Consider the following 19,054-nt stretch of genomic DNA (forward strand, 5'->3'; position numbering starts at 1 on the left):
GGAAGGGTGCCGAAACGGGTATAGATTGGTTTTCGGTGGCTACGGAGGCTTTTGGCGGCGGAACTCCCAATCTATTGTCCCCCCCAAAGTTTTTAGGGTATATGGGTATATGTGGGAGGAAGAAGTACGTCGGTAGACCTCCAGGCTGTCCATGAGGCAGGGGGCGCGCCTAGGGGGGTGGGCGCGCCCCCACCCTTGTGGGCAGCCCGGGACTCTCCTGGTCCATCTCCGATACTCCGTGGGCTTCTTCTGGTCCAAAAATAAGTTCCATGAAGTTTCAGGTCAATTGGACTCCGTTTGATTTTCCTTTTCCGCGATACTCTAAAACAAGGAAAAAAACAGAAACTGGCACTGGGCTCTAGGTTAATAGGTTAGTCCCAAAAATAATATAAAATAGCATATAAATGCATATAAAACGTCCAAGGTTGATAATATAATAGCATGGAACAATCAAAAATTATAGATAGGTTGGAGACGTATGAGCATCCCCAAGCTTAATTCCTGCTCGTCCTCGAGTAGGTAAATGATAAAAATAGAATTTTTTGATGTGGAATGCTAGCGAACATATTTATCCATGTAATTCTCTTTATCGTGGCAAGAATATTCAGATCCATAAGATTCTAGACAAAAGTTTAATATTGACATAAAAATAATAATACTTCAAGCATACTAACAAAGCAATTATGTCTTCTCAAAATAACATGGCCAAAGAAAGTTATCCCTACAAAATCATATAGTCTGGCTATGCTCCATCTTCACCACACAAAGTATTTAAATCATGCACAACCCCGATGACAAGCCAAGCAATTGTTTCATACTTTTGATGTTCTCAAACCTTTTCAATCTTCACGCAATACATGAGCGTGAGCCATGGATATAGCACTATAGGTGGAATAGAATGGTGGTTGTGGAGAAGACAAAAACGAGAAGATAGTCTCACATCAACTAGGTGTATCAACGGGCTATGGAGATGCCCATCAATAGATATCAATGTGAGTGAGTAGGGATTGCCATGCAACGTATGCACTAAAGCTATAAGTGTATGAAATCTCAACAAAAGAAACTAGTGGGTGTGCATCCAACTTGCTTGCTCATGAAGACCTAGGGCATTTTGAGGAAGCCCATCATTGGAATACACAAGCCAAGTTCTATAATGAAAGATTACCACTAGTATATGAAAGTAACAACATAGGAGACTCTCTATCATGAAGATAATGGTGCTACTTTGAAGCACAAGTGTGGTAAAAGGATAGTAGCACTGCCCCTTCTCTCTTTTTTCTCTCATTTTTTTTATTTTTTTGGGCCTTTCCTCTCTTTTTTATGGCCTCTTTTTTTCTCTTTTTTTTTATTTTTCGTCCGGAGTCTCATCCCGACTTATAGGGGAATCATAGTCTCCATCATCCTGTCCTCACATGGGACAATGCTCTAATAATGATGATCATCACACTTTTATTTTCTTACAACTCAAGAATTACAACTCGATACTTAGAACAAAATATGACTCTGTATGAATGCCTCCGGCGGTGTACCGGGATGTGCAATGACTCATGAGTGACATGTATGAAAGAATTATGAATGGTGGCTTTGCCACAAATACGATGTCAACTACATGATCATGCATAGCAATATGACAATGATGGAGCGTGTCATAATAAACGGAATGGTGGAAAGTTGCATGGCAATATATCTCGGAATGGCTATGGAAATGCCATGATAGGTAGGTATGGTGGCTGTTTTGAGGAAGGTATATGGTGGGTTTAAGGTACCGGCGAAAGTTGCGGTACTAGAGAGGCTAGCAATGGTGGAAGGGTGAGAGTGCGTATAATCCATGGACTCAACATTAGTCATAAAGAACTCATATACTTATTGCAAAAATTTAGAAGCTATCAAAGCAAATTACTACACGCATGCTCCTAGGGGGATAGATTGGTAGGAAAAGACCATCGCTCGTCCCCGACCGCCACTCATAAGACAATCAATAAATAAATCATGCTCCGACTTCATCACATAACGGTTCACCATACGTGCATGCTACGGGAATCACAAACTTTAACACAAGTATCTCTCAAATTCACAACTACTCACTAGCATGACTCTAATATTACCATCTTCATATCTCAAAACAATCATCAAGTATCAAACTTCTCATAGTATTCAATGCACTTTATATGAAAGTTTTTATTATATCCCTTTTGGATGCCCATCATATTAGGACTAAATTCATAACCAAAGCAAATTACCATGCTGTTTAGAGACTCTCAAAATGATATAAGTGAAGCACTAGAGCAACAACAAACTACTTCGAAAGATAAAAGTGAAGATCAATGAGTAGTTGAATAATTATTCCACTATGTGAAGACTCTCTAACATTTAAGAATTTCAGATCTTGGTATTTTATTCAAACAGCAAGCAAAACTAAATAAAATAAAATGACGATCCAAGCAAAACACATATCATGTGGCGAATAAAAATATAGCTCCAAGTAAAGTTACCGATGAACGAAGACGAAAGAGGGGATACCATCCGGGGCATCCCCAAGCTTAGGATTTTGTTGTCCTTGAATATTACCTTGGGGTGCCTTGGTCATCCTCAATCTTAGGCTCTTGCCACTCCTTATTCCATAGTCCATCAAATCTTTACCCAAAACTTGAAAACTTCAAAACACAAAACTTAATAGAAAACTCGTGAGCTCCGTTAGCGAAAGAAAACAAAACACCACTTCAAGGTACTGTAATGAACTCATTCTTTATTTATATTGGTGTTAAACCTACTTTATTCCAACTTATCTATGGTTTATAAACTATTTTACTAGCCATAGATTCATCAAAATAAGCAAACAACACACGAAAAACAGAATCTGTCAAAAAACAGAACAATCTGTAGTAATCTGTAACTAAGGCAAACTTATGGAACCCCAAAAATTCTAAAATAAATTGCTGGACGTGAGGAATTTTTCTATTAATCATATGCAAAAACAATTAACTAAATATCACTCTCTAATAAAAAAATGGCAGCAATTCTCGTGAGCGCTAAAGTTTCTGTTTTTTTACAGCAAGATCAACAAGACTTTCCCCAAGTCTTCCCAACTGTTCTACTTGGCACAAACACTAATTAAAACATAAAAACTCAATCGTAATAGAGGCTAGATAAATTATTTATTACTAAACATGAGCAAAAAGCAAGGAACAAAAATAAAGTTGGGTTGCCTCCCAACAAGCGCTATCGTTTAACGCCCCTAGCTAGGCATGATGATTTCAATGATGCTCACATAAAAGATAAGAATTGTAACATAAAGAGAGCATCATGAAGAATATGACTAGCACATTTAAGTCTAACCCACTTCCTATGCATAGGGATTTTGTGAGCAAACAACTTGTGGGAACAATAATCAACTTGCATAGGAAAGCAAAACAAGCATAACTTCAAGATTTTAAGCACATAGAGAGGAAACTTGGTATTATTGCAATTTCTACAAGCATATATTCCTCCCTCATAATAATTTTCAGTAGCATCATGAATTAATTCCACAATATAACCATTACATAAATTATTCTTTTCATGATCTACAAGCATAGAATTTTTATTACTCTCCACATAAGCAAATTTCTTCTCATGAATAGTAGTGGGAGCAAACTCAACGAAATAGCTATCATGTGAGGCATAATCCAATTGAAAACTAAAATCATGATGAAAAGTTTCATGGTTATCATAATTCTTAATAGCATACAAGTCATCACAATAATCATCATAAATAGGGGGCATGCTCTCATCATAATAAATTTGCTCATCAAAACTTGGGGAAAAAAATATCATCTCCATCAAACATAGCATCCCCAAGCTTGTGGCTTTGCATATCATTAGCATCATGGATATTCAAGGAATTCATACTAACAACATTGCAATCATGCTCATCATTCAAATATTTTAATGCATTCTTCTTCTAACACTTTGGCACAATTTTCCTTTCCATCATACTCACGAAAGATATTAAAAAGATGAAGCGTATGAGGCAAACTCAATTCCATATTTTTTAATTTTCTTTTATAAACTAAACTAGTGATAAAACAAGAAACAAAAAGACTCAATTGCAAGATCTAAAGATATACCTTCAAGCGCTAACCTCTCCGGCAACAGCACCAGAAAAGAGCTTGATGTCTACTACACAACCTTCTTCTTGTAGACGTTGTTGGGACTCTAAGTGCAGTGGTTTGTAGGACAGTAGCAAATTTCCCTCAAGTGGATGACCTAAGGTTTATCAATCTGTAGGAGGCGTAGGATGAAGATGGTGTCTCTCAAGCAACCCTGCAACCAAATAACAAAGAGTCTCTTATGTCCCCAACACACCCAATACAATGGTAAATTGTATAGGTGCACTAGTTCGGCGAAGAGATGGTGATACAAGTGGTATATGGATGGTAGATAAAGGTTTTTGTAATATGAAAATATAAAAACAGCAAGGTAACTAATGATAAAAGTGAGCACAAACAGTATTGCAATGCGTTGAAACAAGGCCTAGGGTTCATACTTTCACTAGTGCAAGTTCCCTCAACAATAATAACATAATTAGATCACATAACTATCCCTCAACATGCAACAAAGAGTCACTCCAAAGTCAGTAATAGCGCAGAACGAACGAAGAGATTATGGTAGGGTACGAAACCACCTCAAAGTTATTCTTTCCAATCAATCCGTTGGGCTATTCCTATAAGTGTCACAAACATCCCTAGAGTTTGTACTAGAATAACACCTTAAGACACAAATCAACCAAAACCCTAATGTCACCTAGATACTCCAATGTCACCTCAAGTATCCACGGGTATGATTATACGATATGCATCACACAATCTCAGATTCATCTATTCAACCAACACATAGAACCTCAAAGAGTGCCCCAAAGTTTCTACCGGATAGTCAAGACAAAAACATGTGCCACCCCTATGCATAGGTTCATGGGCGGAACCCGCAAGTTGATCACCAAAACATTCATCAAGTGGATCAATAGAATACCCCACTGTCACCATGGGTATCCCACGCAAGACATACATCAAGTGCTCTCGAATCCTTAAAGACTCAATCCGTTAAGATAACTTCAAAGGGAAAACTCAATCCATTACAAGAGAGTAGAGGGGGAGAAACATCATAAGATCCAACTATAATAGCAAAGCTCGCGATACATCAAGATCGTACCACCTCAAGAACACGAGAGAGAGAGAGAGAGATCAAACACATAGCTACTGGTACATACCCTCAGCCCCGTGGGAGAACTACTCCCTCCTCGTCATGGAGAGCACCGGGATGATGAAGATGGCCACCGTAGAGGGATTCCCCCCTCCGGTAGGGTGCTGGAACAGGTCTAGATTGGTTTTCGGTGGCTACGGAGGCTTGTGGCGGCGGAACTCCCCATCTATTGTCCTCCCCGAAGTTTTTAGGGTATATGGGTACATATGGGAGGAAGAAGTACGTCGGTAGACCTCCGGGCTGTCCACGAGGCAGGGGGCGCGCCTAGGGGGGTGGGCGCGCCCCCACCCTTGTGGGCAGCCCGGGACTCTCCTGGCCCATCTCCGATACTCTGTGGGCTTCTTCTAGTCCAAAAATAAGTCCCATGAAGTTTTAGGTCAATTGGACTCCGTTTGATTTTTCTTTTCTGCGATACTCTAAAACAAGGAAAAAACAGAAACTGGCACTGGGCTCTAGGTTAATAGATTAGTCCCAAAAATCATATAAAATAGCATATAAATGCATATAAAACATCCAAGGTTGATAATATAATAGCATGGGACAATCAAAAATTATAGATACGTTGGAGACGTATCATGCTGCTCAAAGTACTTCCATATCTCTTTAGCTGAAATGTGATGCTCAAGACTCATTCAGAATGAGGGTTCAACACCCAGAATTAAAATTCCCATCACACGATCATCGATCTTTTGCCAAGACTTCCTTGCTGCATCATTATTTGGACTAGGTGGATCATCTGTCAGATGAGAAACAAAACCAGTTGTCCTCAAGACAGTCCGGGCAGAAAATGCCCATTCCTTGTAGTTTGAACCATCAAGCTTGATATCTATGATCAAAGAACCAAATCCGAAATCATTTCTTGCCATAGTGGTGAGAAGCCAGCAGCTGGAAACACCCAATCTGATAGCAGCTGCAGGCAGCAACAAGAGAAGAGTAGCAGACAACCACAAACATGAGCTAGATCTCACTGGATAGAAGGAGGAGCTTGCTGGATCTTGCTGCATAGAAGGGGGAACGCTTGGAGCTTGCTGTAGAGTAGGGAAGGCACCAAGAGCTTGCTGGAGAGCAGGGGAAGTATTCTCACAGAGTAGCTGTGAAGACACACAGAGGAGTTGCTGGAGGGCAGCTCCTAAAGGTTGATGACAAAGATGGGATGGGGCAGCGATGTGGATGTCTCCTTACCATATAGATCTGCCTGAATCACCTCACCGGCGGTGATTTCATTTGTGGCAGCTGGAAGAGGGACTAGGGTTTGGTCCTGCTCTGATACTATGTTAGGAAACATGAGGAAGAGAGAATGATTGAACAGTTTTCTGTATTGAGGAGGAGAGAGATATATACAAGGTTACATGGGCCTGGGCCTCACTCTAGACTATGGGCCTGGGCCTGTACAAGACAAACACAACATATATACTTAACACAGGGACGTGTTCAAGAATTTTAGAGCACTGACTTATGTGCACATAGAGGGATGTGAGAATCCCTCTTCCTTGGGAGGGCTCGGATCACTTCCATCACTCTTCAGGTTAAAAATCAGCAGGTGCAGTACACTTGCAAACGCTGGGTCCTCCTCGCTAAATAGAGTTGCATCTGGTTCTGGTGGCATGGAGCCCGACAGCTCACTACAGATACCTACTATTCAGATTGATCTACCGTCCTTGCTGCTTCTTGAGCTGCTAAAGGTCTTTGCCACACCGAAAAGCTGGATATTATGAATGGGTCTGAGATGGAGAGCTTACCTGAACAATGGCTGCTACAGAACCTCCAATCCCTGCATTGTCTGTATATATCTGGTGCATGTGACTTGAAATCGTTCCCACCAAGAATGAAAAACCTGTGCTTTCTCGAGAGCTTTGCCCTACTTGGTGCTGGGCAAATCCAGTCACTGCCGTCTCTTCCCTCCTTGAAGTGCTTCGATCTTCTAGAATGTCATCCAGAGCTGGAGAAGAAGATTACAAAACATGGAAGCCCTGAATGGAAAAAAATTCCCACATCCCTGAGGCAGCAATAGGTATCTCCACCCTTCGACTCTCATCCTCGCTTAATTTATTGCTTGGATCTCTGCATTGTTGGATATCTGTTCTGACTGTGAACCAATGACAGGAGATTGGTGTTTCATCTTCGGCAAGAAATTCACCATGGAGGCTTTCAGAAAACTAAGGTAATTAACAATCTCTGGATAAATATATCAATTTTATCCTCATTTTTATTCTGAAATTCACCAAACATGCCTTCCTCATGGTGGATATGGTCTAGCTTTTTTCCTTGTTCTTCTTGATATCATCTCTATGTCTTGCCTTGCTATATATGAAGGCTGATGTGAAGTCCATTTCGCTTGAATGCATTCGTGAACAATGTAAAAGCTTATTGGTATTTTCTTCTTGTTTCATTTCTCTTTTTGAAACATTGCTTCTGAAGTGCAACTATCCTTATTTCTATCTTTGGATGTGTTTTCGCAGTTTTTACCGTGTAACAGTCCAACTGCATGCTACTATTGCAATTATTTTTAATTACCTCAAATTAATATCTTCCCGTTCTTGAAAACTAAAACATTTTTTTGGTTATCAGCTATGGTGACCGTATGAAACTTGCTTCCAACTCGTCGCGGCGCTAGTGGAAGAAATAGTTCAACAGAATGCTGACAAGAAGGTTCAATTGATGCCATCTATGTTGGGGATATTACTGCTGGGCGTAAACCGGCCTATCTGGGCCGGGTCAACTTCATCAGTAGTTCCAGAGTGATAAAGCCCAAGAAGGCAGATGAGGGCCTAAGGCCCGTAGCCGGTTCAAGACTTGTAGCTGTAAACCAGAAATTGTATATAAGCTTGTATTGTAAGTTAGGAATAAGGAGAGACCAACCCGGATACGAATATCGACCGGTGTTGGGACTCTGTGAACCGACGGGTGTCACCCGTGTATATAAGGGGACGACCCGGCGGCGGTTTAAGGACACAGACAACAACTCAAGACATAGGCGAAGCTTGTTTGCTCCCTAGTCATCGAAACCCCATCAATTCCATCACAACTAGACGTAGGCTTTTACCTTCATCGAAGGGGCCGAACTAGTATAGACTCTCTTGCGTCCCTGTGTCCGCTTTAACACCTTCAAGCTAACCCGTCGCATGGCTCCACGACTAAGTCCTTTCTCTAGGACATCTGCCGTGACAAAACCACGATAGTTGGCGCCCACCGTGGGGCTATCACACGATGGTTTCCGGTTCTTGGAGGGCCGCTTTGAAGGAGTCGAGGGCTACGCTGTAGGCCGGATGATGAAGAGTCGTTGCGGCAAGCTCTACATCGACGATGCAGGCTGGGGCCCCGAGGCCGGCTCAATTGAGTACGGGTACGGGTCCCCTTTGGTGGCATTCACGTTTTCATTGGCAAGATCGGTGAACCGGGACCTGAGCCGGACATCTGCACCGACCTCGTCGAGACAGCTCAGCGTGCGCGATCCGCCCGGGTTAAACCGGCCATGAAGCGTGCCTTCGTGGGAGTCATCCATGGAGGAAGATATGAGGACGGATCGGAATTTCGCGGCGCGACCGTCGTTTGTTCCGATGACGAGTCTTCGACTGGAGAAACCGAATCTCTTTATCAACTACAAGACGGCCGGATTGGGTGCTGTTCCGATGGCGACAGTATTTCGGACCCCTCTGATCTGCCCAACCGGGTTGGAATATTCATGACTGGCACGCAAGCAGCGCTTCATTCTTCGACCGCTGCGGCAACAACCTCTGGTTCAGCAGCGGCGACGGCTGCCGGGACAGGAGGCCCTGTGCGCCCGCCGGCTCAAGTCCTATTAGAGTTATTTGATGCATTCGCTGTGCTTATGGCGGAAGCTAATCCACCGGATCAGGATGTTCACAACGCGGAGATTGCAAAGGTAAAAGAACAGATCACCCAGGCCAAGGCAGATCTGGCAGCTGAGGACACCAGGATGGCTGCAGAGCGGGCCGCTTTAGACGCACAAGCCTACAAGCTTATGTTGGACCAGAGCGCGTCGCATGAAGTCATGAGGAGGAAGCACCGATCCTGTTTACCTCCAGTTTTCGAGGCCAGAGACCTTTTCAACACTCCAGGACCAAGAACCGGCAATCCGCTGGAGGGAAACCGGGCAGAAGCCCCTGGGACCGGTGCACCGGTTCAGCCTCGTCAGATGGACCCGCCTCGTCAAGACACCGTTATTCCTCAGGCTGCTTTAACACCTCTGGGTCACTACTCCAACCCAATGGACAATCTGGTGGCCGCTGCTGCACGGCTGGAGGCCATTCCAATTGAAGGTGACTCGCCGCAGGCAGTAGAGACGCGACGAGTCAAGGAACTTCTGAGGACAGCTTTGGTCCAACAGGAAGCGTACTCGTACAGCCGCGACCGCGACAGGAAGCGTACTCGTACAGCCGGAGCTATAGCAAACATATGGATGAACCGGCAGTGTCGAGTAATGAACGACGTGGAGCACCCCATGACAACAACCCGGTGGGTGGTGCTGATAACGCTCAGAGAGTGGTGGACCAGGCCCGCGCGCGCAGGGAGGCCGAGTTAGCCACACAGGATCAGGCTCGGCAGCTCACGCCGGTTCGTCCAACCACCTTGACTGAACCTGGTGTTACTTCTAGTTCTTTGGGGGTACCTTGCCTTATCCCCGCTTTACGCAATGTGTGCCTGCCCAAGGATTTCAAAGGCCCGCGCAAGGTACCAAATTACATGGCGGATCAACCTCCAGAGACATGGGTGGAGAGCTATGAGATGGCCATGGAGATGCTTGATGTGGATGACACGGCGTGTGCAAAATACTTCACCATGATGCTTGAAGGAACGACCCGTACTTGGTTAAAAAGCTTGCCGGCTAATTCTATCAGTTCATGGGCCCAATTACGAGCCCGGTTTATCAGCAATTTCAAGGATACCTGTAAACATCCTATGTCGATAGTGGACTTAGCTGCATGCGTCCAGGAGGAAGGAGAATCAACGACTCATTGGGTGCGCCGGGTTTCACAAGTGTTGCATTCCTCAGACCGCATCAACGCTGACATCGCAGTATTGACCCTAGAAGGCAACTGCTGGTTTGGGCCCCCGAAGCTGAAGTTGGGATGGATGAAGCGTCATTGCATAGACATGGGGACCCTCATGGCCGCTTTGGTGAAATATGTTGATTCTGATAGTACCAAGGACCCCGAGTCTGATGATGACAAGACAGGGAAGGGAAAGAGGAACAACAATTCCAAAGGTCAGCAACATCACTGGGCAGGCAATGGTGGCGGAGGCAAGCGTAAAGCGGATGGTAACATGGACTTTGTGGCTAATACCAACGCACAGGACAATGGCCAGCGATGCAAGGGTAGACTGAAAAATCGTAATGGAGCAACCAACCCTAACCCAGACCGCCTAAACTATCTGCTAAGCCAGCCCTGTCCAAGACATGGGACGAAGGAGGCGCCAGCAAACCACCTTTGGAAGGATTGCTTTATTATGCAGGAGTTCAAGAATTCTAATAATTTCCGGTATGATCACGAATCTGGCGGTGGCTCAGGATCCGGGCCGGGTTACGGTGGAGGAAGTTCCGGTTCAGGATTCAATGGTAATCCGTGCGGACGTAATGGTCAAAATAGTCAGAACAACCAGGGTGGTTACAACCAACAGCAGCAACAGTCAGGTTACCAGAGCAACCCAAAGCAGTTGAGTAGTGGGCAGTACCATGTCTTCACCACTAGCTTGGACAAGCGAGAACGGAAGGTTCAGAGGCGGGCAGTCAACTCTGTTGAACCGGCCATACCCCGTTATCTACGTTGGTCTGAACAGCCAATCATATGGAGCAGAGAGGATCACCCTCCCCAGGTCGATAATCCGGGTCAGTTGGCTCTGGTGGTGGCGCCTCAGGTGGGAGGTTACAAGTTCACCAAGGTGCTCATCGATGGAGGGAACAACATTAACATCCTATACTATGAGACCTTCCATCGTATGGGACTAACAGATAAGAATCTCAAACCGTCTAATACAGTATTCCACGGTGTAGTGCCTGGCAGATCAGCATATCCCGTCGGTAAGATAGCTCTGGAAGTGGCCTTTGGGGATGATCATGATTCCAGGTCGGAGACATTGATGTTTGAAGTGGTGAAAATCCAAAGTCCATATCACGCCCTGTTTGGGCGACCGGCCTACGCCAAGTTTATGGCTCGACCCCGTTATGTGTATTTGTAGCTCAAGATGCCGGGTCACAAGGGGACAATAACGGTTCACGGAAGCCGCAAAATCGCTTTGGAGTGTGAGGAAGGAGATGCGGCCTATGCAGAGTCGGTCTGTGCCACCGAGGAGTTGAAGTATTATAAAGACAATGTTGATCCGGCGGACATGACTCCATTGAAGAAGCCAACTACAGAGCATGATCCGGCCCTGAAGTTCAAATCTGCAGCAAAAACTAAGCTTGTTGACTTCGTACCTAGCGATTCGTCCAAGTAGTTCAGCATCAGTGCCAACTTGGATCCGAAATAGGAAAGCGCGCTCATCGAGTTCATCCGTGAGAATCAGGACATTTTTGCATGGAAGCCCTCTGACATGCCAGGTGTACCGAGGCAACTCGCTGAGCACACACTTAATATGGATCCTAAATATAAACCGGTGAAATAGTTCCTCCACCGGTTTAACGAAGAAAGACGCAAGGCGATTGGAGAAGAGGTAGCCAGGCTCTTAGCAGCTGGCTTTATTGTTGAAGTTTTTCACCCTGAGTGGCTTGCCAATCCGGTGCTGGTCCTCAAGAAAAACGGCACCTGGCGCATGTGTGTGGATTACACAGATCTTAATAAAGCTTGTCCAGCAGATCCTTTTGCCCTCCCCCGTATTGATCAAATTATTGATGCTACGGCTGGTTGTGAGCGTTTAAGTTTTTTGGATGCATATTCTGTCTATCTTCAGATCAAAATGACAGTTAAGGACCAGGAGAAGACGACATTTATAACTCCCTTTGGAGCCTTCTGCTATGTGTCTATGACCTTCGGGCTCAAGAGTGCCCAGGCAACTTATCAACGGTGTGTAAAAAATTGTCTTCACAAGCAGATTGGCCGTAATGTACATGCTTACGTGGATGATATCGTGGTTAAGTCTAGGGAGAAGGAGACTTTGATTGATGATTTGAAGGAAACCTTTGATAACCTGAGGACATACAAGATGATGCTTAATCCGGACAAGTGTGTCTTTGGTGTACCGGCGGGCAAGCTATTGGGTTTTTTGGTGTCCAACAGGGGAATTGAGGCTAATCCGGAGAAGATCACGGCCATCACCTCCCTGGCTAAACCAAAGTGTATCAATGATGTTCAACGGCTGGCCGACCGGATTGCAGCATTAAGCCAGTTTATCAGTCGTCTTGGTGAGAAGGCAATCCCTTTGTATCAGATGTTGAAGAAGACGAACCAGTTTGTCTGGAGTTCTGCCGCTGATGAAGCGTTTGAGGACTTAAAGCGGCAATTGGCCAATCCGCCAGTGCTCACCGCTCCCACTGACAAGGATCTGTTGCTGCTATATGTTGCTGCCAATGCTCGGGCGGTCAGCGTGGCTATTGTGGTGGAGCGAAAGGAGGCAGGTAAGGAGCATCCGGTTCAACGTCCGGTCTATTATATCAGCGAGGTACTAATCGAGTCCAAGCAAAGGTATCCGCATTGGCAGAAGCTGGTGTATGGAGTTTTTATGGCAAGCCGGAAGCTTAAACAATACTTCCAAGGGCACCCAATTACGGTGGTTAGTTCTGCTCCTTTGGGAGATATCATCCAGAACCGGGAAGCAACTGCCCGGATTGCAAGTGGGCTATAGAGCTTGGGCCGCACGGTTTGAAGTATGTGCCTCGGATGGCGGTTAAGTCTCAAGCGCTTGTTGATTTCATCAATGATTGGACGGAGATGCAAGCACCTGAAGAAAAGCCGGATCACACATATTGGACCATCCATTTTGACGGATCCAGACAATTGGAAGGCTCCATGGTCTCCGGATGGCTAAGGAGATGAATCTAAGTCGAGTTAAGTGCTTCGATGACTCGGACCTTGTGGCCCAGCAAGTGTCTGGCACTTGTGACTCCAAGGACCCACTCATGGCAGCATATTGTCATGAGGTGGATATTGTTGCAGGTTATTTCAAAGGCTATCAGGTGGACCACGTGGACCGGCGGAAAAATGAAGCGGCGGACGCTTTAAGCCGGCTGGGCTCTCAGCGCAAACCGGTCCCGCCCAATGTTTTTCTGGATGTGCTGCACAACCCGTCGGTCAAGATCCTTGGTGAAGAGGATTTGGCTATTCCTGATCCGGAGGCTCAATTGGTGGCAGCTCTTCATGTTATTCCGGATTGGACGCTTCCTTATCTGGCGTACAAGAACCGGGGCGAGTTGCCAGAGGATGGGATTCTGGCCCGGCAGATAATCCGGCGATCCAAGTCCATGGCTATCATCAACGGCGAGTTGCATCATTGCAGTGTGTCAGGAGCTTTTCAACGTTGCGTGTCTCCTGAAGAAGGCCGTGAAATTTTGCGTGAGATCCACGAAGGAGATTGTGGTCACCACGCCGGTTCAAAGTCTCTGGTGGCTAAAGCGTTTTGCCATGGCTTCTATTGGTTAACTGCTCATGCTGATGCGGAGGATCTGGTCAGACGATGTGATGGTTGCCAAAGGTTTTCAAGACATGCTCATGTACCGGCTCAAGAATTGAGAATGATTCCAATTACTTGGCCGTTTGCGACTTGGGGACTGGATATGGTTGGGCCTTTCAAAAGGTCCAAAGATAAGAAGACCCACCTCCTGGTGGCGGTTGACAAGTTTACAAAGTGGGTGGAGGCAGAACCTGTTAGCAAGTGTGATGCGGCCACAGCGGTTCAGTTCATCAAAAATGTGATTTTCCGGTTTGGCTTTCCGCACAGTATTATCACAGATAATGGTACCAATTTGTCCAAAGGTGCTATGAAGGAGTTCTGCGAACGGGAGCACATCCGGCTCGACATTTCATCAGTGGCACATCCACAGTCGAATGGTCAAGCAGAAAGAGCTAATCAATAGATCTTGAGAGGCATCAAGCCCCGGCTCATGGTTCTTTTGCAGAGAACACCGGGTTGTTGGGTAGAAGAATTACCATCTGTGTTATGGAGCATCAATACAACACCCAACAGATCAACAGGGTACACACCGTTCTTCATGGTTTATGGAGCGGAGGCGGTTCTCCCCAGTGATATCCGTCATGATTCAACTCGTGTGATGGCTTATATTGAAGCGGACAACGAGACGACACGACAAGATGCTTTGGACCGGTTGGATGAAGAGCGTGACATCGCAGCCGCCCGATCGGTGATTTACCAGCAGGATCTTCGTCGTTATCACAGTCGCCGAGTCAGAACCAGGACCTTTCAGGAAGGAGATTTGGTGCTTCGGCTCATCCAAGATCAGACTGATATGCATAAGCTATCCCCACCTTGGGAGGGGCCTTTCGTGGTCAGCAAGAATCTGCACAACGGGTCGTACTATCTGATTGATATTCGAGAGCATAAAGACTCACGCACATCAGAGGAGGAGACCAACAGGCCGTGGAACATAGCTCATCTTCAGCCTTACTATGCCTGAGCCATTGGCTATACTTATGTACATATTACGACACTGTATATATTATGATTAAATATAATAAACCGGAACCTCAGCTAAAGCGGGGTATCTATTCTTTACATCATGTGAGGTTACACGGAGTTGCTCTAAAGCGGCCTCGGGTTTACCCCTTGAGTTCGCTTTTTAAAAGCATCATGCTATATCACTTGGGGGTTTGGTCGTGTCCGAACCAATACCATACCTCTTGATAGGCAAGAGCCACCAGATCACTTGGGGACTTGGTCATGTCTGAACCAGTCATGCCTTTTGATCGGCCTAAGGCCACAGAATCACTTGGGGGCTTGGTCGAACCCGAACCATGACCATGCTGTTGGGAATATGACCTAGAGGCAATAATAAAAGCATTATTATTATATTTCCTTGTTCATGATAATTGTCTTTTATTCATGCTATAATTGTGTTATCCGGAAATCGTAATACATGTGTGAATTCATAGACACCAACATGTCCCTAGTAAGCCTCTAGTTGACTAGCTCGTTGATCAACAGATAGTCATGGTTTCCTGAGTATGGACATTGGATGTCATTGATAACGAGATCACATCATTAGGAGAATGATGTGATGGACAAGACCCAATCCTAAACATAGCACAAGATCGTATAGTTCGTTTGCTAGAGTTTTTCCAATGTCAAGTATCTTTTCCTTGGACCATGAGATAGTGTAACTCTCGGATACCGTAGGAGTGCTTTGGGTGTGCCAAACGTCACAACGTAACTGGGTGACTATAAAGGTACATTACAAGTATCTCCGAAAGAGTCTGTTGGGTTGACACGGATCAAGACTGGGATTTGTCACTCCGTATGACAGAGAGGTATCTCTGGGCCCACTCGGTAATGCATCATCATAATGAGCTCAAAGTGACCAAGTGTCTGGTCACGGGATCATGCATTACGGTACGAGTAAAGTGACTTGCCGGTAACGATATTGAACGAGGTATTGGGATACCGACGATCGAATCTTGGGCAAGTAACGTACCGATTGACAAAGGGAATTGTATACGAGGTTGCTTGAATCCTCGACATCGTGGTTCATCTGATGAGATCATCGAGGAGCATGTGGGAGCCAACATGGGTATCCAGATCCCGCTATTGGTTATTGACCGGAGAGCCATCTCGGTCATGTCTACATGTCTCCCGAACCCGTAGGATCTACACACTTAAGGTTCGGTGATGCTAGGGTTGTAGAGATATGAATATGCAGTAACCCGAAAGTTGTTCGGAGTCCCGGATGAGATCTCGGACGTCACGAGGAGTTCCGAAATGGTCCATAGGTGAAGAATTATATATAGGAAGTGCAGTTTCGGCCATCGGGAGAGTTTCGGGGTCACCGGTATTGTACCGGGACCACCAGAAGGGTCCCGGGGGTCCATCGGGTGGGGCCACCCATCCCGGAGTGCCCCATGGGCTTAAGTGGGGAGGGAAACCAGCCCATAGTGGGCTGGTGCGCCCCCCTTGGCCCACCCCATGCGCCTAGGGTTGGGAACCCTAGGGTGGGGGGGTGGCGCCCCACCTGGCTTGGTGCGCACTCCACCCCTTGGCCGCCGCCCCCCTAGGAGATCCCATCTCCTAGGTCCGGCGCAGCCCCTAGGGGCCTATATAAAGGGGGGGAGGGAGGGGCAGCCGCACCCTTGGCTCTTGGCGCCTCCCTCTCCCCTGCTACACCTCTCCCTCTCGCAGAAGAACGGTGAAGCCCTGCTGTGGTGACTGCTGCATCCACCACCACGCCGTCGTGCTGCTGGATCTTCATCAACCTCTCCTTCCCCCTAGCTGGATCAAGAAGGAGGAGACGTCACGCTGACCGTACATGTGTTGAACGCGGAGGTGCCGTCCGTTCGGCGCTAGGATCTCCGGTGATTTGGATCACGTCGAGTACGACTCCCTCATCCCTGTTCTTTGAACGCTTCCTCTCGCGATCTACAAAGGTATGTAGATGCAATCCGATCACTCGTTGCTAGATGAACTCATAGATGGATCTTGGTGAAACCGTAGGAATTTTTTTGTTTTCTGCAATGTTCCCCAACAGTGGCATCATGAGCTAGGTCTATGCGTAGTTCTCTTTGCATGAGTAGAACACAATTTGTTGTGGGCGTAGATGTTGTCAACTTTCTTGCCGCTACTAGTCTTATTTTGCTTCAACGGTATTGTGGGATGAAGCGGCCCGAACCAACCTTACACGTACGCTTACGTGAGACCGGTTCCATCGACTGACATGCACTAGTTGCATAAGGTGGCTGGCGGGTGTCTATCTCTCCCACTTTAGTTGGAGCGGATTCGATGAAAAGGGTCCTTATGAAGGGTAAATAGAAGTTGACAAATCACGTTGTGGCTTTCACGTAGGTAAGAAAACGTTCTTGCTAGAACCCTATTGTAGCCACGTAAAACTTGCAACAACAATTAGAGGACGTCTAACTTGTTTTTGCAGCAAGTGTTTTGTGATGTGATATGGCCAAAGTTGTGATGAATGATGAATGATATATATATGATGTATGAGATGTTCATGCTATTGTAATAGGAATCACGACTTGCATGTCGATGAGTATGACAACCGGCAGGAGCCATAGGAGTTGTCTTTAATTTTTGTATGACCTGCGTGTCATTGAGAAACGCCATGTAAATTACTTTACTTTATTGCTAAACGTGTTAGCCATAGTAGTAGAAGTAATAGTTGGCGAGCAACTTCATGGAGACACGATGATGGAGATCATGATGATGGAGATCATGGTGTCATGCCGGTGACAAGATGATCATGGAGCCCCAAGATGGAGATCAAATGAGCTATGTGATATTGGCCATATCATGTCACTATTATTATTTGATTGCATGTGATGTTTATCATGTTTTACATCTTGTTTACTTAGAACGACGGTAGTAAATAAGATGATCCCTCATAATAATTTCAAGAAAGTGTTCCCCCTAACTGTGCACCGTTGCGACAGTTTGTTGTTTCGAAGCACCACGTGATGATCGGGTGTGATAGATTCCAACGTTTACATACAACGGGTGTAAGACAGATTTACACATGCAAACACTTAGGTTGACTTGACGAGCCTAGCATGTACAGACATGGCCTCGGAACACAGAAGACCGAAAGGTCGAGCATGAGTCGTATAGAAGATACGATCAACATGAAGATGTTCACCGACGTTGACTAGTCCGTCTCACGTGATGATCGGACACGGCCTAGTTAACTCGGATCATGTTATACTTAGATGACTGGAGGGATGTCTATCTGAGTGGGTGTTCATTGAATAATTTGATTAGATGAACTTAATTATCATGAACTTAGTCTAAAATCTTTACAACATGTCTTGTAGATCAAATGGCCAACGTTATCCTCAACTTCAACGCGTTCCTAGAGAAAACCAAGCTGAAAGACGATGGCAGCAACTATACGGACTGGGTCCGGAACCTGAGGATCTTCCTCATAGCTGCCAAGAAAGATTATGTCCTACAAGCACCGCTAGGTGAAGCACCTGTTCTCCCTGCAGAACAAGATGTTATGAACGCTTGGCAGACACGTTCCGATGATTACTCCCTCGTTCAGTGCGGCATGCTTTACATCTTAGAACCGGGGCTCCAAAAGCATTTTGAGAGACACGGAGCATATGAGATGTTCGAAGAGCTGAAAATGGTTTTTCAAGCTCATGCCCGGGTCGAGAGATATGAAGTCTCCAACAAGTTCTTCAGCTGTAAGATGGAGGAAAACAATTCTGTCAGTGAGCACATACTCACTATGTCTGTGTTACATAACCGCTTGACTCAGCTGGGAGTTAATCTCCCGGATGACGCGGTCATTGACAGAATCCTTCAGTCGCTTCCACCGAGCTACAAGAGCTTTGTGATGAACTTCAATATGCAGGGGATGGAAAAGACCATTCCTGAAGTATTTGCAATGCTGAAATCAGCAGAGGTAGAAGTCAAAAAGGAACATCAAGTGTTGATGGTGAATAAAACCACTAAGTTCAAGAAAGGCAAGGGTAAGAAGAACTTCAAGAAGGACGGCAAGGGAGTTGCTGCGCCAGGCAAGCAAGCTGCTGGGAAGAAGCCAAAGAATGGACCCAAGCCCGAGACTGAGTGCTTTTATTGCAAGGGAAGTGGTCACTAGAAGCGGAACTGCCCCAAATACTTAGCGGACAAGAAGGCCGGCATCACGAAAGGTATATGTGATATACATGTAATTGATGTGTACCTT

The 19,054-nt window shown here is 45.7% G+C and overlaps 1 pseudogene; it reads left to right on the forward strand.

The window, feature by feature from the left end:
• LOC123082766 (putative disease resistance protein RGA1) overlaps positions 1–7,403 on the forward strand; it is a 29,538-nt pseudogene extending 22,135 nt beyond the window's left edge.
• Positions 7,404–19,054: the final 11,651 nt, after the last annotated feature.

Source organism: Triticum aestivum, chromosome 4A (assembly GCF_018294505.1).
Source record: "Triticum aestivum cultivar Chinese Spring chromosome 4A, IWGSC CS RefSeq v2.1, whole genome shotgun sequence".
NCBI lineage: Eukaryota > Viridiplantae > Streptophyta > Magnoliopsida > Poales > Poaceae > Triticum > Triticum aestivum.